Genomic DNA, 22,974 nt, shown 5'->3' on the forward strand with positions numbered 1-22,974 from the left:
GTATTATAGAAGATAATCACTAGAACAGATTGGTTTTTCTTCAGCGATCATAGTACAGCATTTTATCTAAAGAAAGATAGGCAACTTTGGCCAGTTAGCATAATATTGGGCTTTAGTAAGTGTTTGTTAAAAACTGACTTATTTTGATGTTACCTCATTATGTCCTGTGATCTTGTCAGTCAGTGGGAGCAGACCGGATTTCACTTTTGAGCTTTCATACTTCAGGGTCAGCGTATATTTATTATGCATTAATTTGTGTCTCTCATTTTATGTATAGTTAGACTTTGAAAACATCTTTTTTTCCTAAATAGAATCATTTAAAATATATAAAATGTTTGATTTCAAAAATTAATATTATGACAAATCCCTTTGTAAAAAGGATTAGCAAGGATTTATTGGTTTATATATTATAAAAATATTCATATCTTCAGCCCAAGATCAAGTCAAATATTTATTAAGAACTGACAATTACATTTTATTTTATCACGGTAACATCTTACTAGAGTGAGGAGCCCTGACACAGATTTCGATATTGTAATAACAAGGAAGCTAAGAATTTAGAAACCTTCGGTTACAAAATGAGTCCCTTGCAACACAAATGATTTTCAGTCAAAAGATCACTGGCTATTGCAAGGTGATTAGCAAAGACTCAGAGACTGTTCAGCCTTTGGGCTAATCCTAATCAGGCTCCTCATTTTACAGGTCCAAAAATGTTAAAACCTGCCTGAGGTAACGCAGCTAAGTTATGAGTGATATCAGGACCAGATCCCTGGGTTCCTTCTGATTCTGTGTTCAGCATTCTCGCCTCTTTATCCTGTTGACTATGTCAAAGAATTGAAGAACACCAGTTCTGCCATGTAGGGGACAAGAAAAGGGGACAAGAAAGTTTTTCCTTTTTCCCAAACATTGGTAACTTAGATAAGCTTTTTGAATGAGGACAGAAATCTAAGAGCAGTGACAAAGGCTGATTTCAACACTACCCTTGTTTGGTTTCTTATGTTAATACTTTTAAATAACTCTTGTCATCTTTTACAGTAACGATGGAAATAGAATACTGTAATGATTCCCTAGAGTTATTTTAATACTGTTTATAATTAAAATATGAGCAATGACATTCTGGACTCTCAGATATCTAAATAAAATAATAAGGAAAAGTATTAATTGTATATAGTATGTAAAATAAGGCCTCTTCTATTTAGTTAGATAGGCAGTTAAATAGCCTCCATGGAGCTATTTCTGCATTGTGAGGTTGAGACTGGGGTGGAAAAGAGAGTTCATACTTAAAGTCTAATATTAACCATAACATAATTCGCAGAATTATAGTTAAGGGATGAAGGTGAGAACTATCCTTTATCATCTTTCTTATGGCCTTAAGATACCAAGAAACCTGCCCTGAGAATACTGAGGGTTTGGTTTTTTTTTGCTGCATTGGGTCTTCGTTGCTGCACCTGAGCTTTCTCTAGTTGTGGCGAGCGGGGGCTACTCTGTGTTGTAGTGCACGGGCTTCTCATTGTGGTGGCTTCTCTTGTTGCGGAGCACAGGCTTTAGGCGTACGGGCTTCAGTAGTTGCGGCACACGGGCTCAGTAGTTGTGGCTCATGGGCTTAGTTGCTCTGCGGCATGTGGGATCTTCCCGGACCAGGGCTCGAACCCGTGTCCCCTGCATTGGCAGGAGGATTCTTAACCACTGCGCCACCAGGGAAACCCAAGAATACTGAGTTTTAATGACTCATTTGATAATTGAGAATCTTTTCCGTGTAGTTGGTAGTAGTCTTTGCAAGAATGTTTTATGGAAGTGACTTTGTTTTAATATCATTGTATGAGATCATACTCAGCTTTTTGAGTATCTGGTGTAATTTAAATTACACATCCACATTGTGTAATTTAAGTTGCATGTCAGCTTTTTGAGGTAGGTCTGATCTCCTTTTTTACAAATGAGGTAAGTAGGGCTTAGGGAAAATTTTAAATTTGCCTAAGACTAGTGAGCTTACATGGCTGAGTCTAAGTCGCTTGCTCGACTCTACTAAGCACAGGTGCCTTAATATTGTAAGTTTGTTATCATGTACTTAGTGTGAAGAGTATAATATAAGGGCATAGAGTGTAGAAAATCTTAGAAGGCTCTAGACTGCCAAAAAATTGGTAACCTCCCAACCAGTTGGAAGATACATCTAAGTAGACTAATTTTCCTGAAACACCTAAGGAAAAAAATTAAACAGTTGGTCTTAATGATTAAATTAAAACAAGATTTGAAGTCTGATAATCAACTCTTATGTTAGAAATGAATAAAGTAGGAATTTAACTAAAAGAAAGAAGTGTTTCTCATTTTCATATCTATGTCAAAACACCACAGTGAAATTGCTCAAAGTCCAAAAGTAACCACAGTCTTAATAACCTCCACTGTTTTAAAAGTAGGAAATGAGGGGCTTCCCTGGTGGCGCAGTGGTTGAGAGTCCGCCTGCCGATGCAGGGGACGCGGGATCGTGCCCTGGTCTGGGAAGATCCCACATGCCGTGGAGCGGCTAGGCCCGTGAGCCATGGCCGCTGAGCCTGCGCGTCCAGAGCCTGTGCTCCACAACAGGAGAGGCCACAACAGAGAGAGGCCCACATAATGCAAAAAAAAAAAAGAAAGTAGGAAATGAGAAGTAATTGACTGATTTATCTTTGCCTCCAGGTAATCTGACTGGTGGCAGGTAACATGGCAGTTAGTAGCAATGATTATTTTTAATTGTGTTTTTTTCTTGCCATCCCCTGCCCTGCCACATTTCTATAGCCATCTGGAGGGGTAAGGCAAGAGTGCTGGAGCATTGTCCTAAGAAAGTTCTACTTCTTTTTTTAAGCCTTGAATTAACACAACATCTTAAATTGGGGGGTACTTCTGCAGTCATTAAGCTTGGTAACATTCTCCCCAGGTGGTTGTCTGGGCTCCCAAAGAAGCCCATTCTACTTGTGGATGCCTCTGTTAGGCAAATCTAACATGTTAAACCAAAATCTGGTTCCTTGTATTTCTCCAGTTAGGGCCAATCAGAATGTGTACTGCCTCTGCAGGTATGAATTGCTTTGGCAGTGTGTTGTCTCTGAATAGTCCCTTCTAGAGGCTAATAATCCGTAGTCCTTGGGATATTCTTTTTTAGTTTTTAATTCAACAAATATTTATTTATCCAAGCATTCTAAGTGTAGAATGCAGTAGTGAATCCTCGCGAACACTGTACTGTGAAGTTATCTCTATATCATAAGTGAGGAAACAAAAAATTGAGGTTGAAGTGATTGTCAAGTTCACACAACTGGTAAAAAGTTTATTGGATATCAGAACCAAGTCTTTCTAGCTCCAAAAGTCATGCTTTTGACCACTACCCTTTGCTGCTGTGGGTCTTGCCAAGAAAAATCTTGTAGCCATCAGTAAGGCCTGGAGCAGATAGCTCAAAGAGAAAACTGACCTAAAGAATGGCCTTCTAGCTATGAGATTCTGAGCTGCCAAATGAATTTGGAATCTCCCTGGGCTCTACCAGGAAGCTCCAAATCAGGAAGATTCTTGGCAGTCACAGATTTAAATTTGTGGTTTAAACAATTCACTAAGGACCCTAGAGGCCCATGAAAAATATGGAGCGCTTCACGAATTTGAATGTCATCCTTTTTCAGGGGCCGTGTTACTGCACTCTGTGTTCCAATTTTAGTATATGTGCTGCTGAAGCAAGCACTAGGGTGTTCTTTCACATTGTAATTTTGAATACTTAGTCACACTGGTCCATCAACTCTTGGTTGTTCTAGTTCTTCGGTAATTCTTAAATGATGGTCTCCAGAACAAAATACAACGTCCATATATGGTTACAGTGGTGACTAGAGCTTAGCTATTGCTTTTCTAATTCTAAGGTCTTATATGCTTCTTTTAATATACACAGCTCTATTTTGAAGCTGTTTTTCCTTTTTGCAGTTTGACTTATTTTTCATATCATCTTTGATTTTCACCTGGTGAAAATCATAGAATTTAATTCAGAGCAGTTGAAAATTTTGTAGATAGTGCTTTAAAAATATAGATGCTCAGTAATTTTGAGAATGTTAGAAGACTTTTCTAGTGAACTTTTTGTTTTGTCTTAAAAAAAAAATTCCCAGCTCAAAATAATAGAAATTTCAGCCTCTGAAGTTGTAATAAAGTATCTCTCAGAAAATCAGAAGTGATGATATGGATTGGTCTGGGTCTGTAGGGCCCTAAGAGGAAGAAATTCTTGTTAGCAATTTACTTATTTTCAGGATAGTAAGATAGCAAATGTTGCTTTTCCACCATATTTGTGATTTTATGATCTTCTTAGATGTCACATAGTTTTTTAAAAAATAATATTCTGAAGAGCTGGCACTTCTGTTTAAACTGTTAGAAAAGTTTGATCCTACAGTGCAAAGTTGTAATCTGGAAAGCAGTATTTGACATTTGAATATTGCTGTCCTGGTTTGGGGGTGAATTTTTTTAGTTTAAGAGAAATTCCCAGATTTAATTTCTGAGCTAGAGTCTTAATCAGTTGTTCACAATTTAATTTGAACTTAAAGTTTCTTTTTAGCAAAAATCAGTACTAGGGAATTAATTCATTCCCTAGCTTACTTGGGAAAGATGTTTTTAGAAAGCTTTACTACCACTATTTCTAGAGGCCCTCTGTTGGTACCTTCTGGTACTGCTGAGAGTATTTAATGAAATTGCTAATTCTTCTGCATTGTACTAGTGATTCTTACTGGCTGCAGTGTATTTTAAACATAATTTTCTTGGTTAACCCTAATAATAATCCCAAAGTCTTATTTTTAATTACCAATCTGGTTTTGGAGCTAATTTTTAACAAATGTTGGCACAAATTCTGAACTTTTGCAGAGACCCTGTGGTTGGTAAATAACTTCAGGATTTTTACTTTGGTCAATAAGGTTGTTTTGGTTTTAAATAACAGAAAGTAGACAATGTGCTGTGAAAACCTAATTTTTTTTTTTTTTTTTTTTTTTTGCGGTACGCGGGCCTCTCACTGTTGTGGCCTCTCCCGTTGCGGAGCACAGGCTCCGGACGCGCAGGCTCAGCGGCCATGGCTCACGGGCCCAGCCACTCCGCGGCATGTGGGATCTTCCCGGACCGGGGCACGAACCCGTGTCCCCTGCATCGGCAGGCGGACTCTCAACCACTGCGCTACCAGGGAAGCCCTGAAAACCTAATTTAATTTAAATGTGCTCGTCTTTCTAAAGGTGCTAGATATAGTGATTTTCCAAAGACTCATTCATTATTCCCTTGCCTTCTTTTTAGAATACTACTCATGACAACATGAACAAATAATAAAGCATTTTGATAGTGTGCTCTAAACAGTAATGTACTTGAAAACTAATTTCAAGGATAACAGTATTTTCAGTGTTAATTGAAATGGACTTGGTATGTTCTGGGGGTCACTTCCAATATTAAGATTTTGGAGAATCCAGCTTAGGCCTTTAAAGGTAGATAAATTCAGTCAACTTAGTTTGAATTTTTAGATTTAGGTTGGAGGGATAATGAAAGATATCCTCACAGGTCTTTATCCCCCCTCTGGGCGTGTGTGTATGTTTGTACGTATGTATGAGTGTATGTGTACGTGTACACAATTGCCACACGCCTGGTGTAAGCCTGATGGAGAGTTGGATAGTCCATTTCTTTGCCACTAGTTCTGCACTCTTTTGCCAAGAAACTCACTTTATTATTTTGATATTTTGAAAGATTATTTGGGTGCCCTTAAGGTCTGATGCTGAACATTTATTTATACATGGTTGGTGGTACACTGTTTATGAGTATTTAATATCTATTAAAAATTCATAATCATATAGGTAGGCCTCCTATGACCTAATTTTTAAAAAAAATAACGGAAAGTTCATTAACTGTCTAGAGTAGTGGCCTCCAAATTATTTTGCTCACCCACACCTTTTAGTGTATCTCTAATGTTTTTATATTTTATGTATTTTAATATTTTATATAATTGTTCCTGTATATTATATATCTCATATAACACAAAAATAGATATGAAAGGGATGAATAAAAAATATAAATGAAAGTTATAATGTTTTCTTTCCATGACTCATTGATTGTCTTGTATACACACTGGGGTGCGTGTATCCTGTATTTAGGCCAAAATTAAAAGTCAGGATAATTTCCCTCTAAAGAATTTTTGGATAATATGAAAATCATTTGTACTTGTCTGAGAAATATGACACTAGTACAATATAAGAACAAATTTTACAGTAGAACTGTCCAGTTTTGAGGTAGGCTGCCTTGGGGTGATCAGGCAAAGGCTGGAGAACCACACATCATGCATGTTGTAGGAAAAATCCACGACTCCAATCGAGAGTTGGACGAAACGACTTCTGATATTTCTTCTAAGATTCTGGGACTACAGATAGGAATTCATAGGTTGAGCACTTAAATTTAAAACACTGCGGGGAAGTTAGGCTGTGAATGAAGATCTGGCTCAGGAGTATGCTAGGAAGTTGTTGAACTTCATCCAAACCTCTGCTCAGCTCTTCTGCTGTCACCTTTAGAAATCTGAAGGTTTCTGATTCTCAAGCCATCTCTACGTAGGAAAAAGTATTAAGGTTTCTTTCAAGCCTATAGCCTGACTAAATGGGAGAGTAAATATATAAGCTACAAGGGATTCCAACAATGGACTTTATCATTTACTCCGCTTCATTATATCAAAGAGAGAGAAATGAAAACAAGTTTAGAATAGATGAGCAAATATTTTAAAGTGTATAGTATCACAGATGGCTTAGTAAATATGTTTCGATTTGTTAAATTCCATGTAGCATATATAAGTACTATTTCATTAAAGTTAGTCTGTTCTGCAGTAGAACTTGAACAGCTTCATCTTTTAAACCTCAAAATTCTATCACCTTAAAAACAAAAACCTTAGCTTCTCCCTAAACTCCCTTTTTTGTTTTCTGTGAGGGGATGGTTGGTTTGTGAAATGCAACTAACAAAGGTAAGTGAGCAGTAAACCTACAACTTCTTCACTATACATATCTTGATTTGAGTATTGTGAATGTGACTCCAGTGCTATAGAGTACCTGCTGAAGTTTTTTTGCTGTGGTGGTGGATTTCTTCTTTCCTGGTTTATATAATACCCTGTTCTCTCTCATTGTTAACACAGAGGCAAAAGCCCTTCTGCACCAGTGAATCTAAAAGTGATACTGGAATCACCAAAACTTGAGATTTTTTTTTTCGTAATGGCTGATCCTGTATTTATTGAGAAGATTTGCATCTCAACAGCACTTTTCTCTTAACAATGTAAAAATCATGAAATGAATGAAAGGCCGTAAGAGTGAAAGAGAGCCCTAATTCTGATCTATTTATTTCTGCGCATTTCTTTATAAGAAGTTTAATAGTGGACTAGTGCTTCAGAGGAACTGAAGATTGGTATAACCTCCCCCATATGGATGCTCTGTGGAAAATGTTTTCTAGGACTTTACCAAAATAGAGGCTTATTAGAACATATACAATCTTAGGGAGCATACTCTTGGTTTATTAGTAAAAGTCTCCTGTTAAGCAGTTATGCAAATGCACATTTAAATAACCACTGTAGGACTAGAATATCTTAAACTTTGCTTTCTGGCTTAAGCTTACCACAGGCTTTCCAAAAACATTAGACTTGTTTTCAATGATCGTAGATGGTTCAGGTCACAACTGTACATTCTTCTAGCAAAAGAACAGGGTCCAAGTTTTCTACTCCTTGGAACTGTTGTCTGATGCAAGAATGCAAAACAGCTGAAGAAAATAATCTACCGCATTTTGTTACTGTTAAGTGCGATTGTTATGACTTGAAATGTTTCTTTGATAAGGTTTCTTCCATTTTCCATATTCCTTGGTTATCATACTTTGTCTTTACATGAATTGTGATGAGTTACACTGAACATAGAATCAAATTAAGTTTAAGTAGATAAATATGCGTGAGATTAATATATTCTTCCTAGGGATGTTTGCCCAGAGGGCCTTAGGGTATAAGGTGACCTTGCTTAAGTTTCTTTGCATAAAGATAGAATTCAGCCTATTTTCTAATTATCAGAAGTTTAGCTTTGTGAGAGTGGGAATAAAGGTTTATGATCTGATTATAGCTCAGGAGAATTTAGGCCACAGTATAAATTACCTGCCTTGGGTCTACCTACTAGTTTGTGATACGTATTCCTTGTTGTCTGCTTACAGTTCTGTCTCATTATCTTCTGTTGCATTAGGATACAGAGGTTTGTAGGTTGGTACAGAGATCAAGATAAGCTTGACTTTTTTACATCTTTTTTTTTTAATCTTCATTGGAATATAATTGCTTTACAATGTTGTATTAGTTTCTGCTGTACAACAAAGTGAATCAGCTATATGTATACATATATCCCCATATTCCCTCCCTCTTGAGCCTCCCTCCCACCCTCCCTATCCCACCCCTCTAGGTGGTCACAAAGCGTCAAGCTGATCTCCCTGTGCTATGTAGTAGCTTCCCACTAGCCATCCATTTTACATTTGATAGTGTGTATATCTCAGTGCTACTGTCTCCCTTTGTCCCAGCTTCCCTCTCTCCCCTCTGTTCTCTACATCTGCATTAAGTCCGTTCTCTACATCTGCATCTTTATTCCTGCCCTGCCACTAGGTTCATCAGTACCGTTTTTTTTAATTCCATGTATGTGCATTAGCATACGGTAATTGTTTTTCTCTGTCTGACTTACTTCACTCTGTATGACAGACTCTAGGTCCCTCGACTTTTACATCTTGTTTTCATCATTATGAGGATTTGTGGCTCTAGTGTTTTACTAAATAAAATCAATTGAATAAAATAAATCAGTTTCCTCATTTAGATGAGACACAGTTTGTCACATCCAGACTAACTTTACTGGGTAGTTATTTTTTTACTTTTAGTGGGATTTACCTAAAAATGAGGTTTAAAAAAAATTAACTACCCTTGAAACTGGCAAAAAATCTTTGCAAAAGACATTGATGTTTGTATAAAGGAAAAAACATTCCTATGTGTTTCTACTTTACTACTCATACAGAACACTTCTCTGTTGGTTACCAAATGTGTGGGTTTTTTCCCCCCACACCAAGCAATTCTCTGCAGCACTAGCTGGGTGTCCTACAGTTTAATGCAATTCTGACACTATCTGAGGATAGCATCAGATCCCACAGGTCAAGGGCTAAGTCCCACAAGGCTGCCTCCCATTCCCCTTTAGTCGCCAATCACAAATCCAGGTTGTCACCTGTGCTTCTGACCAGCTGGTTCCAGAACCTCTACATGACCCACTCCTTGGGTTTGATTAATTTACTAGAACGGATAAAAGAACTTGAGAAAATATTTTACTTACTACACTACAGCTTTATTACAAAAGGATGTAACTCAGGAACAGCCAGATGGAAGAGATGCATAGGGAAAGGTATGTGGGATGAGACTTAGAGCTTCCCTGCCCTCTCCCAGGACCTCCGTGTGTTCACCAACCTGGAAGCTCTCCAAATCCAGTGGTTCAGGGATTTTTATGGAAGCGTCATTACATAGGCATGATAGATTAAATCGTTGGCCTCTGGTGACTGAGTGTAATCTCTAGTCCCTCTTTCCTTCCCTGGGGTAGGGGTTGGGTTGGGTGGGATGGGATGGACTGAAATCACATGGTTTGGTTCCCCTGGTAACTAGCCGCCAGGTTACCTAGGGGCTTTATAAAAGTCACCTCATTAGCACAAATTCAGGTGTAGTTGAAAGGGGTTTGTTATGAATAATAAGACACCCATTTCACCTTTATACTCTGAAGCTATTTTAGGAACTGAGGACGAAACACCAAATATTATAACAAGACGCTCCCATTGCTTTTACCCTTAAGAATTCCAAGAGTCTTGGGAGCCATGATCTAGGAACCATGGACACAAGACCAAAATAGACATGTATTGTAAATCACAATATCATATGTTCAATGTGAAAAATAACAAAAGCCATTCTTTTTTGTGTAATTTGAATGTTTTAATTATATATTTTTCTATAGATACTGTCTTTTATCTCTCTTCTTTAAGATTTGTACCCTTGTGATTTTTTTTCTTCCTGTTAGTTTGCATCTCTTGTCATTCACTGTCTGTGGCTTCACAATTCAGTATTGTCCTAGTACCATTTTTTTGTGCTCTGGACGCGCAGGCTCAGTGGCCATGGCTCACGGGCCCAGCCGCTCCGCGGCGTGTGGGATCTTCCCGGACCGGGGCACAAACCCGTGTCCCCTGCATCAGCAGGCGGACTCTCAACCACTGCGCCACCAGGGAGGCCCCCTAGTTACCATTTTTAAAATCACAGCTGGAAACACTGAAAAGCATTCTGATAAAGGAAGACTGAATTGTGACTTTAGGTCAACAATAAGCTACAGGAACAAATGATGTTTAAAAAATTAATTTTATTTCAATATGTGTTTGTGTCTTTGGTCCTTCAGAGAATTGTTGAAACCAAGAATTGAAAAGTCGCAGACTTCCGCTTTTCAACATAGAAGTATAAAATATTTTACTTGCTTGCAAATCTGCTATTTTACTTTTTTTTTTTTTGGCTGCTCCATGTAGCTTGTGGGATTTCAGTTCCCTGTCCAGGGATCGAACCCTGGGCCCTTGGTAGTGAGAGAGCAGAGTCCTAACCACTGGATCGCTAGGAAATTCCCTTACGTTTTTTTGTGAAGAAGTATCCATAGACTCATTTACTGCCATCTTTCTCGTTCTCAGAGCTCTCACAAACAAGTATTTTCTTCAGTATATCTAACCCAAGGAAAAGTTATTTTAATTTTTATGTTTATCAAACAGCCATGCTGTACAAGGTTCTAATAACTGGAACTCTTGATCCTATTTCCTACTTTCCTCAGGCAACCATATTTAAACTTTTAAGTTTTTATTCTGGAATATGCTTAACTCTATTTTTTTCTATTTTAGATAACATCTGTTGATTTCCTATGATGAAGATGATGATGTGGCTTATCTCTCCTGCTCACATCTTACTAAGATTTTAGTTAAATTTCAATATATTGTTTACAATATCAATGTTAAATTTTTTACACCTTAACCTTATAGTATATGATTACATTTCCCTTTTTATACAATTTTTTGTTGTCTGTGGAGTTAATTGCTTCGATTTTTATTGTTCTTTATAGCTGTAATTGGGTCATCTCCAGATTCTGTAAGAACTATAAATCTTCTCTCAATACTTTCAAAAGCATCATATGTTCTTCTGTTTTATCTTTTTCTTGGTGGTATAGCTCCTGGAGCCCTCACTTCTCCTATAGTCTGAATTGATTGCTGTCCAAGACCACACACCTTTTGTCAGAATTCCTTCCTCTGTTAATAAAAGATCCCTGTTTCCTTGGTTTCATGTTGTTGTCTTTACTGACTTATTCCTTACTTTTTATGAAGCACATTCTCCATGGAGCCTTATGAAAAAGGATGCATGGGAGATCATTTTTCAGAAATTATGCTCATTTCAGATTTTCTTTATTTTACTCTAATACTTAATTTAATACTTCATTGACTGGGTGTGGAATTTTAGGTTGGAAATAATTTCCCCTTAGAATTTTGTAAAGCATTGTGTCTTTATCTTCTAGCTGCTAGTATTACTAGCTTCTGGTGCCATACTGATTCGCAGTCCTCTGGGTAGCAGTTTTTAAAAGTCTTCTCTTTATCGCTGTTTTCCTGAAGTTTTACAGTGATGTGCCTTGGTGTGAGTCCTGGCATTTTTTGGTCTGTATACTGTGGGTCCTTTCAATCTGGACAACTCAAAGACTGGATCTAGAAACAGTAGTTTTAGAAAACTATCTTGCAATATTAATTTCTATTCCATCAAACCTCCCAAATTTGTTTTCACCACACCTCCCACTAACCTGCCAAGCATTTACCTGATGGGAGAAAAGCTGATTTTGTTTTAAATTTTTATTATATAATATTTTATTCATATAAAAATAAACTTATGTACTATGACACACAAGACCTGTGAACCTACCACGTAACGTAAAGAATGGGAACATTAGGGTTTCCCTGGTGGTGCAGTGGTTGAGAATCCGCCTGCCAATGCAGGGGACACAGGTTTGTGCCCTGGTCCGGGAAGATCCCACACGCAGCGCAGCGGCTGGGCCCGTGAGCCATGGCCGCTGAGCCTGCGAGTCTGGAGCCTGTACTCCGCAATGGGAGAGGCCATAACAGAGAGAGGCCTGCGTACCGCAAAAAACAGAATGGGAACATTAGAACATTACCATCACCATGTTCTTGGAACTGTATGGGATTCTCCCACTGTTGAAAATTTTTTATTTCACTCACTTTACTTAAAAAAAAAAAATTTAATTACATATTGTATGTGATGCTGTTTAGTTATACTTGTTTTGGGGGCTTTATAAAATGACATTATAGCTTATGTAGTCTTCTGTGGCTTGCTTTTTACACAGAAATATTTTTCTAAGGTCGATCCATGTTATTGCATACAGTTGTAGTTCATTTGTACTGTTTATTTAATTTTCTCCCCCATTTATCTTTTTCTCAGTCAGAGGTTGGAGCTCCTATTTTGTTTTGTTTCCTTATTTTCTGACTCTTTTGTATCCTGGCTTCTGGGAAATTTCCTTAAAACTTATTTTCCAGTAATTCCATTAAAATATTTCATTTCTATCATGTTTTAAATTTTTGAAGTGCTTTTCCTCTATGAAAACTTTTTTATAACAACCTATTTTTATAGGTTATGTTTTCTTTTGTGTCGAAGGATTTTTTTTTTTTTTTGCTTCCTATATAGTCTCTGTCTCTTCAGAGTTTCTTTCCCTTTTTCTTTTTTCCTGGGTGTTTTAGTTTCTGTCTTTTTTGTTACAGGCTTTTCTCAAGTATCTTTCTTGCCATGGCTTTGTCTTCGTATTTGAGGGAGGCATTGAAATGTTGTGGGAAGCTCTTCTTTGTGAAAGGCTTGTAGGTTTATGGTTTTTTACTATAGAGTAATTAGGCAGAGACCCATTTTATTGCAGACCCCTCCACTTGTCAGTATCTGTAGGTCTTGTCTTCAGTTCTACAGTCACCTTTTCAAGAGAGAATCTTCAAACTTTTGCATTTGCTGGTGGATGAATGATGGTGGTGGTAATAGCTTGGCTGCCTTGTGGCTTAGTGCCTTCCGCTAGGAGGAAGAGGACTAAAATTCTCATTTATCAGTTTAATCCTTCTGTCCTTAGAATGGTACCTCATTCCAGCCCTCAGCTGTGTCTAGAGTCTCTCAGTCTAGAATCCTTCTCGTCCCTTGTTTCAGTCTTCCCCAGAAAATAAAACTCTGGACCAGTCACCTTCCTGTGTGTCAGGAGAATGAGCTGCTGATCTAGATCTAAGTGTTCATTATAAATACTTACAACCAATCCTTCTGTTTTCAGGCCCAACCCAATGCCCTTGTTTTTGAGTAGCCCTTGATACTTCTAAGTCTTGACCTTTCTATACTTTTGGCATAAATAGGCTTGCTTCTTGTTGGTTTCCTCACACCACCCACTACCCTGCCAAGTACTTATCTGACTGGAGAAAACCCAAAAGCTGTCATTTATTACCGGACCATCGTTTTTTCACCTCCCAGAGAGTTTTATTGACATCTCTTATTTACTGTTGTCTCCTTTCAAGTTTGCTGTGCCTTTCTGGGTATATGCCTTTTGTTATTCAATTTTAGTAGAAAGCCAAGATAAATATGTTCAGTTCTTCATGTTTAATCCATGATTCCTTTCTAAGGAAGCTTTTATTACAACAGAAACGTGAGGGACTTTGATATAGAATTGCCCTCTAAAGTCTTCTTTGTCCTCAAAATAGAAATCAGCAAAAATTTCATTTCTACTGGTTGTGATCCAGGTTAGTCTATTTTTCAGCACATACAGAGCCTTTTGAAATATAGGGTCCCACTCTTGTAAAGTAGAAAAGGCTAGGATCCATTTGTTTCTTTCTGTAGCCACTTAAAAAATAGCATTCCTATAGCAATTTTGTAGTTATCTTCTGTCTCAGATTCTTTTTACTGGACAGCTAAACATAAAGTTCATTCTCTTTTCATTGACCTAGAGTGTCATAGACAGAATAATCTTTTTAAAATTTGAATTTGTGTATTAAAGCTTAGTTTTCGAAATCCTGATTTGGGTGAAGGAAATCTAGATTAAGTTTAACCAAACTGTGGTTTTTGTTATGTTTTATACTTAAGTAGTACTTTGAGCCATATGAAATTGCCAATAGTTGAGCAGTTCTAGCCTATAAAAATGGTAATTTTATGTGATTCAACATAACAAAGTTAAAAGATCTTAATAGTTTAGTTAACAGTCCTTTCTGTCCAATGTAGGAATTTGTTCTATAGCATTTTTGGAAATATTCCAGTAGGAGGAAAGGATGAGATAAAATGATAAGTAAGAGGAAGAGTTGAGGTCCCTGTTCAGTATAACTGTACGTCCAAGAGTTGCATCAGGGTTCCTATGGTGTTCTAGAAGCTCCACACTACTGAGGCTGGAGGCTATAAATTCCATGGAGTGCCAATTAGATACACGATGCCTGTGAATTTGGACACTAACACACACTACCTGAGTACCTGGCTGCCAGGCTACAAATCTGTAGAGGATTTCAGCAAATATCAATTTAGCTGGAATAGTATCACTTAGTATTGTATATTCTGTATACAACCTTTATGTGTATTTCCTTAAGTTAGTTAAAAGTTGAACTTTAAAATGATAATATGACTGTCAGTGAGATTTAAAACATTGTAGAGATAAAATATACAACAACAATAGCAAAAAGGACTGGGGGAAGGATTGGTTTGTTTGGAAGGTGGTTAAGGTAGACTGTAACCCTATAATTTACAGGATTACTACTAAAAGGATAACACAAAATGCATAAAAAATAATAGAAGAGATTAAATGGAATATTAAAAATACTTGATGAATAGAAAAGAAGAATAAAGAACACATGGGACAAATTTAAAACAAATAGCAAGATGGAAGTAAAAAGACAGAAAAAAGACCATGCAAACACTAACCAAAAGAAAGCTGTTGTTAAAGCTATGTTAATATCAGATAGGTTAGACATTAAGGCAGGAAGTATTGCTAAAGGTAAAGAACGACATTTTCATAATGCTAAAATGGTCCTCTCAGTAGAAAGACATAACAATCCTAAGCAACCTTCTCTTGTTGTTTGCTTTGCTGACCATACATGTGTGGTGTTTGGGTCTTTTCTTTTCACGAGTGTTGTCATTTTTCACTGCTAGAGATGTTTCTGAAGTCTGTGAGGGAAGAGTTGTTGTTGCTTTGTGTCTGACTGTGGTTATGTTCATTTTAGCACATGCTCTGGGCGTTGTAAGCGATTGTGTGGGGTACCACCTGAGAGAGCAAAGCCTCACAATTATAATTATTTCATTTAGTGTTGTAGTTACTTTTAATGTAATTATTGTCCTTTAAAACATGCCATGCATGAGAAATAGAATTTAGATGAGGACTAAAGACGTGATGTTTCAAAGAATTCTTTTTTAACATTGTGTGATTATGAGTAATAAGGTACTATAAAGAACAAATCAGAAAGGAGAAGCTGGATTCTTGTTAGTAAGCCTTTTTTTTTTTTTTTTTTGGTATTAGGTTTTTAAAGCCCTGCAGTGATGTGTTACTGTCAAAAATCTTCATTTCTATCTGGAGAGAATGTCCTGTTATTTAGAGAATATTCCATTTTTATGGAAAAAGACATCTGTTGGTTGATCTTCATGCCTAAATGTAAGAAAAGGAGAGAGGTTTAAGGAAAGAAAAGTGCTGAATCAAAGAGCATACTTGGAAATAGACAGAAATACAATTAGTGTAACTTTAAAAAATTTGTGGTAAAAGCACATAACAAAATTTACTATTTAGCTGTACAATTTAGTAGTGTTAAATATATTCACTTTGTTGTGAAATAGATCTCCAAACCATTTAATCTTGCAAATCTGAAAATCTATACCCATTTAAAAACTCTTCCTTTCTCCCCTCCCCTCAGCCACTGTATCCACAATTCTACTTTGTGTTTGAATTTGACTACTCTAGGTACCTCAGATAAGTGGAATCATACAGTATTTGTCTTTTTCTGACTGGCTTATTTCACTTAACATAATGTCCTCAAGGTTCATCCATCTTGTAGCATGTTACGGGATTTCCTTCCTTTTTAAAACTGAATAATACTCCCTTGTGTGTATAGACCACATTTTGTTTATCCATTTATCTGTTGGATATTTGGTTTGCTTCCACCTCTTGGCTATTGTGAATAGTGCTGCTATGAACATGGGTGTACAAATAGCGTTTCGAGACCCTGCTTTCAATTCTTTTGCATATATACCCAGAAGTGGGATTGCTGGATCATATGGTAATTCTATTTTTAATTTTTTGAGGAACTGCATATGAGTTTTCCACAGCAGTTGCACTGTTTTGTATTTTACATCAGTATGCAAGGGTTCCAGTTTCTCCACGTCCTTGCGAACGCTTGTTTTCTGGTTTTTTTTTGTTGTTGTTGTTAGTTGCCATCCTAACAGGTATGAGGCAATATCTCATTGTGGTTTTGATTTGCATTTCCCTGATGATTAGTGATGTTTAGCGACTTTTCATATGCTTGTTGGCTGTCTTTTGTCATCTTTGGAGAAATGTCAGTTTACATCCTTTGCCCATTTATTCATCAGTTTGATTTTTTGTTGTTAAGTTGTATGAGTTCTTTATATATTTTGGATATTAAGCCCTTTTCAGATATATGACTTACAAATATTTTCTCCCATTCAGTAGGTTGTCTTTTCATTTTGTTGATGGGATCCTTTGCTTTGCAGAAGCTTATTAGTTTGATGTATTCCCACTTGATTATTTTTACTTTTGTTGCCTTTGCTTTTGGTGTCAAATCCAAAAAATCATTGCCAAGACTCATGTCAAGGAGCTTACTGCTTATGTTTTCTTCTAGGTGTTTCATGGTTTCAGGTCTTACATTCAAGTCTTTAATCCATTTTGGGTTAATTTTTCTGCTAGTGGTCCCGTTTTATTCTTTTGCATGTGACTGTCCAGTTTTTCCAATACCATGTATTGAAGTGACTGTTATGACAGTTATTTAAAATTCTTTGTCAGGCAACTCATAGATCTGTTTCTTTAGAGTTGGTTTCTGGAGTTTAATTTTGCTCCTTTAATTGGGCCCTACCTCCCTGTTTCTTTATATGCTTTGTGGTTTTTTGCTGGGGGCATTTGAAAAAAACAGTCACCTACCCCCTGCCTTTGCATACTGGATTCCTTCTAGGACCTCTCAAGCCTTTTCTGATCTTAGCTCCCCCTGGGATTTGCCTGCAGAACTGCAGCTGTAAGGTGCTTTTTGCATCTTGTTTACAGTGTCTTACAACTCTGGTTCCTATTCTCTTAGGGCTCTGAGTTACCTAAGACAGAAGCCAGTCCCTCAGGCAGTTCCCAGACCAGCCAGAAATGGATGTATTGTCTGTTTTGTTTGTGTTCCCAAGGGAAGAGCCTGGCATGAGGGGTTTCTTCCTGGTTGCTCCACACTATGCTCTGCAGGGGAAGCGGCATGAACGGGTATGCCAAACATCACAAAATTTCCTACCCCTTTCATTGGAATCTTGTGTTGGATTTACAATAGCCTAGGTGCTATAGCTTCTTAAGTGTTCTCTAGAGTTTTTGCAGTGGTTATTCTGGTCGGTCTGTTGTTGTTAACTCAGTGTCTCTGTAGGGGAAGGAGGGCCTGTATTTTCCTAGTCTGCCATTTTGCTGACATCACTCTCCCTAGTATCATTTTTTGAAATATAAATTCTGCCAGATAATGTTTCTCTTTATAAGACATGTAGGTAAAAGGGAATCAAAAATGTAGTATTTTGGACTTGAGTAAGGTAATTTGTCCTTTGTGAGGTTCATGTCTGTAAATGGAGAAGATGAAATCTAAAGCAGTGTTATCCTATGTAATGTTTTATTTTGGAATAAAGAAATAAGGTAATCCTATCAGATAAGACCATGTTTTCTTTTATGGTTTTCAGGGCATTTGACAAATATTTAATTGAACGTTTACTGTGTGTAAGGTACTATGCAACTGGGATACAGAAAGTATGAGATGTAATCCTTCAAGGTGCTCATTTTTAATTTGATGAAAGACAACGTTAATGCATAAAAAACTAACAGTACAGGATCAGCATACGAAATATAAAAGTACAAGAACTATCACTGTGAGCTATGCAGAAGCAGAAATGACAGTGAACTGAACAGGAATGGCTTCCAAAAAAATGGACCTTCAGTAGGTAGGATCTTATCTTAGTGTCTATCCTGGAGGAAAAAAAAATCACACATCCCAAAGCAGGCATGTATAGGCAGTATGTTTGTACTAGCAGAAATGTGGAAATAATCTCAATGGTCATAAGAAAATGGATAGGGCTTCTCCAGTGGCGCAGTGGTTCAGAATCCACCTGCCAATACAGGGGACATGGGTTTGAGCCCTGGTCCAGGAAGATCTCACATGCCGCAGAGCAACTTAGTCCGTGTGCCGCAACTACTGAGCCCATGCGCCTAGAGCCCGTGCTCTGCAACAAGAGAAGCCACTGCAATGAGATGCCCTTGCACCGCAATGAAGAGTAGCCCCTGTTCACCGTAACTAGAGAAAGCCTACCCGCAGCAACAAAGACCCAATGCAGCCATTAATTAATTAATTAAAAAAGAGAATGGATAAATAAACTGTTCTGTCTATACTGTGGACTGCTGTGTAGCAATTAAATAGTGGAGATCCTTATGTACTGACAAAATTTTCTAAGTAAATTGAGTTTTTAAAAACGGATATCTTAGCTTATTTGGGTTGCTATAACCAAGTACCACAGACTGAGACATTTATAAACACAATAATTTATTTCTCACAGTTCCAGAGGCTAGACATTCGAGATCTGGGTGCCAGTGTGGTTGGGTGAGGGCCCTTTTCTGGGTCTCAGAGTTCTTTTTGTATCCTCACATGTTGGAAGGGACTAGGGAGCTCTGAGGTGTCTTTTATACGAGCACTAGTCCCACATGGCGACTGTAGCACCTCTCAAAGGCCCTACCTCCTAATAGTATCACACTGGGTTTTAGGATTTCAACATAAGAATTTTGGGTGGACACAAACATTCAGACCACAGCAAAGGAAGTTTCAAATAATATGTATGGTATATTAGTTGGGTTAAAAAACAAACCAAACTAAAAACAAACCTACAAATAATACTGTATACTTTTATAAGTAAATAATATATAAATTCATACTAAAGGAAGTTTAAACTGATAACAGTGGTTACAACAATTAAGCATCTGTAAATTACTTGTATAATTAAAAATAAAGAAAAGGCCCAGAAGAAAATTTATGTAAACACAATTAGTGGTTACTCCTGTATGGTGAGATTATTAACAAATTTTCTTTATATTTTACTGTATTTTCTGAATTTTTACAGGAACCATTTTATTGGAAAATGTTAAATTATAAAGAATAAGTGGGAGATAAGTAATTGACAAATAGTTAATAAAATTAATTTTCACAAAGTGGAATAGAAGAACGAGTAGAATTAGGTGGGGAGATCAGGGAGTTTATGGGTAAGGGAGATGGTTGAGGGAGAGAGAGGGAAATCCAGAATATCTTAGAAACTTTTAAAGTTTTATAGAGTCATTATATTTTTAAGCCATTCATTCAGTAAATATTTAATAAATATTTGGCCTAGTAGGTGCCAGGGTCCCTGCCCCTAAGGAGCTTATGTTTTGATGAAGGGGATGCAGACAAGGAAATTACAGTGTATTAAGGAAGAATCAATTAGTAAGGTGGAGAAAGAGGTCGTTGAGGGTTGATAGAGAAGGTTTTCCTGAAGGAGCAGAAGTCTAAACTGAGATTTGGAGTTAAGTTGAAAGTAATGTGAGATGTCTGGAGAGGGAAAGCAGGGACCAGCACAGGAAACACGTTGTAAACCGTTTTAAGAACTTGATTTTGTAGTGTTTAAATATTTCAAATACATAATCTTGCTGGGTGTTCTTTGCAACATAGCAAACAATAATCATGTTGGTTGTTTGGTACTTAGTAGGCACATTATAAACTCTTCCTCCCTCCCTCTCTTCTCCCTTTACTTTTCTCCCTCTTGTATGCATTCAGTGCAGGTGATGCATGGCATGGGTTTTTTGGGGGAGAAATAAACGCAAATCCTAAAACATTGCTGATGTAATAAAAGGAGGCAGCCTTAATCTAGCATATTTAAAAGAGCCATGTCCAGTTCATCAAAATAAAAATGTTAATTTGACATGGTTTGCTGCTGCTTAAATCAGCCATTACAATGAGTTATGGAATTGAATACAAGTAGGTGTTCAAAACAATTTTTTAAATTTATTTTATTTTTGGCTGTGGTAGGTCTTCATTGCTTCACGCTGGCTTTTCTCTAGGTGCGGAGAGCGGGGGCTACTCTTCGTTGCGGTGCATGCACTTATCATTGCGGTGGCTTCTCTTGTTGCGGAGCATGGGCTCTAGGCGCGTGGGCTTCAGTAGTTGTGGCTTGCAGGCTCTAGAGCGCAGGCTCTAGAGCGCAGGCTCAGTAGTTGTGGCGCACAGGCTTAGTTGCTCCACGGCACGTGGGATCTTACCAGACCAGGGCTCACACCCGTGTCCCCTGCATTGGCAGGCGGATTCTTAACCACCGTACCACCAGGGAAGCCCAGGTGTTCAAATTTTTTTAATCATCAATATCTTTTAACATCTTACTACTTAATAAATTATACTATTTTCAGGGTTATTTATATTGACAGTGGCTTGGACTTTTGTAAATAACTTCACAAGTTACTTCATCTGTTCTTGGGTAGATAAAATATGGTATCTTATTGTTATCTATTGTGGGATTCCCAAAAGAAATTTATTTCTGCAAGACAGAACGATCATATCATTCAAGGGGCCTGAATTGCCATAGGGAATCCTGAAACTGGAGATGTTATTTACTAAACTTTTTGAAAATAGATTTTTCTCTCTCTTTGCTTTAAAGACAGACAACAACTGAAACAATCATAACTTCTGTAAAGAAAGAACCTATCACATTATTATTCGTTAATGATGGGCTATACCCATTTGGGCAGTTTATAGCAAAATAGTTAAAAAACATGTGCAATTTAGAAAGAAGGAATAAATGAATTTTTTGTAATCTATATTCCCATTCCACAAAGAAAAAGTATTCTGAAAAATATTCAAGCTTACAACATGTTGCCTTGTTAGTGTGGAAAAACTAAATTTTACTTATCCCTTGATTTGCGCCTTTGTGTCTTTTTGCGGGGTGCGGGCCTCTCACTGTTGTGGCCTCTCCCGTTGCGGAGCACAGGCTCCGGACGCGCAGGCTCAGCGGCCATGGTTCACGGGCCAAGCCGCTCCGCGGCATATAGGATCTTCCCGGACCGGGGCACGAACCCGTGTCCCCTGCATCGGCAGGCAGACTCTCAACCACTGCACCACCAGGGAAGCCCATCACTTGTTTTGCGCCTCTGTGTCTTTAACTTGTGTTTTTTCTTCTGCCTGGAATGCCCTTCCCCGTTTTTGTCCATTTGCAGAATTTCTATCCAGCCTTAAAGACTCCAACTTTAAGATTTTTCTTGTCCCACAGAAAGTTCATCTTTCCCTTCTTTGTGCCACCACTGTCCCTATATTATAGCACAAGAACTTTATCACACAGCATATTTACCATTTTGTTCCACTACCTTCTGCCATTTTTCAGGCAACTTCATAATTCCATCCTACCAAAACTTTTTATCGTTTTGAGCAAAGAACTGTTCCAGGTGCCTTTTACAGTCTTTCAGGGAATTGAAATTTTTTCCATTAAGAGAATTTTGTAAAAACCAAAATAAATGGAAATCCGAAGGTGCAATGTCTGGTGAATGTGACAGATGAATCAGAACTTCCCCGCCAAGCTATAACAGTTTTTTCCTGGTCATCAAAGAAACATGCGATCTTGCGTTACCCTGATGGAAGATTATGAGTTTTCTTTTGACTAATTCCGGATGCTTTTTGTGGAGTGCTGCTTTCAGTTGGTCTAATTGGGAGCAGTACTTGCTGGAATTAATCGTTTGGTTTTCCAGAAGGAGCTCATAATAGAGAACTCCCTTCCAATCCCACCATGTACACAACATCACCTTCTTTGGTTGAAGACCGGCCTTTGGTGTGGTTTGTGGTGGTTCCTTTCACTTGCCCCACGATCTCTTCTGTCCCACATTATTGTACAATATCCACTTTTCATTGCCTGTCACAATTTGTTTTAAAAATGAAACGTTTTCATTACGTTTCAGTAGAGAATCACATGCGGAAATACCATCAAGAAGGTTTTTTTCACTTATGTGGAACCCAGAGGTCAAATCGATTTACATAATCAAGCTGGTGCAAATGATTTTCAGCACTTGATTTGGATATTTTGAGTATGTCGGCTATCTCCCCTGTGGTATGATGTTGATCTCAATTAATGTCTCGATTTGATTGCTATCAACTTCAACTGGTCTCCCTGACCATGGAGTATTGTCCAGCAAGAAAATCTCCAGCATGAAACTTCAGAAACCACTCTTGACACGTTCAATCAGTCACAGCACCTTCTCCATACACTGCACAAATCTTTTTTTGTGTGTTTCAGTTGAGGTTTTACCTTTCTTGAAATAATAAAGCATAATATGCCAAAAATGTTGCTTTTTTTCTTCCGTCTTCATTATTAAAATGGCTACCCAAAAATTCACCAGTTTTGATGAGTTTTTTTTTTAATGCATGCTGATATGACAGCTGTCACAATACAGTATAACAAAATTGTTTCGAATGAAGTTAGAGCCAACTAAGTGCTACTAGAGCCATCTTACGGAAAAAACCGATTGAACTTTTTGGGCTAGCCTAATAGGAGGAAGCATGATGTAATGGGAAAAGCAGTGTATTTGGGGTATTTGGGTATTTGGGGTTCTAGTCCCAATTCTAATACCAATTTTGTGATTTGGGGCAAGTTTGAAAATCTCTTTGAACTTTAGTTTCCTTCTCTGTAAA

The 22,974-nt window shown here is 37.6% G+C and overlaps 1 protein-coding gene and 1 non-coding gene across 11 annotated transcripts in view; one reads left to right on the forward strand and one right to left on the reverse strand.

Moving 5' to 3' along the window:
• The window catches only part of TMCC1 (transmembrane and coiled-coil domain family 1), a 221,069-nt gene that overhangs the window by 84,778 nt on the left and 113,317 nt on the right, over positions 1–22,974 (forward strand). The gene's annotated exons all lie outside the window — the stretch shown is intronic.
• Positions 3,591–3,694, reverse strand: LOC117198304 (U6 spliceosomal RNA). The gene has a single exon (XR_004479398.1). It is a non-coding gene; the product is annotated as a U6 spliceosomal RNA (small nuclear RNA).

The sequence above is a fragment of the Orcinus orca genome, chromosome 10 (genome assembly GCF_937001465.1).
Source record: "Orcinus orca chromosome 10, mOrcOrc1.1, whole genome shotgun sequence".
NCBI classification, from domain to species: domain Eukaryota; kingdom Metazoa; phylum Chordata; class Mammalia; order Artiodactyla; family Delphinidae; genus Orcinus; species Orcinus orca.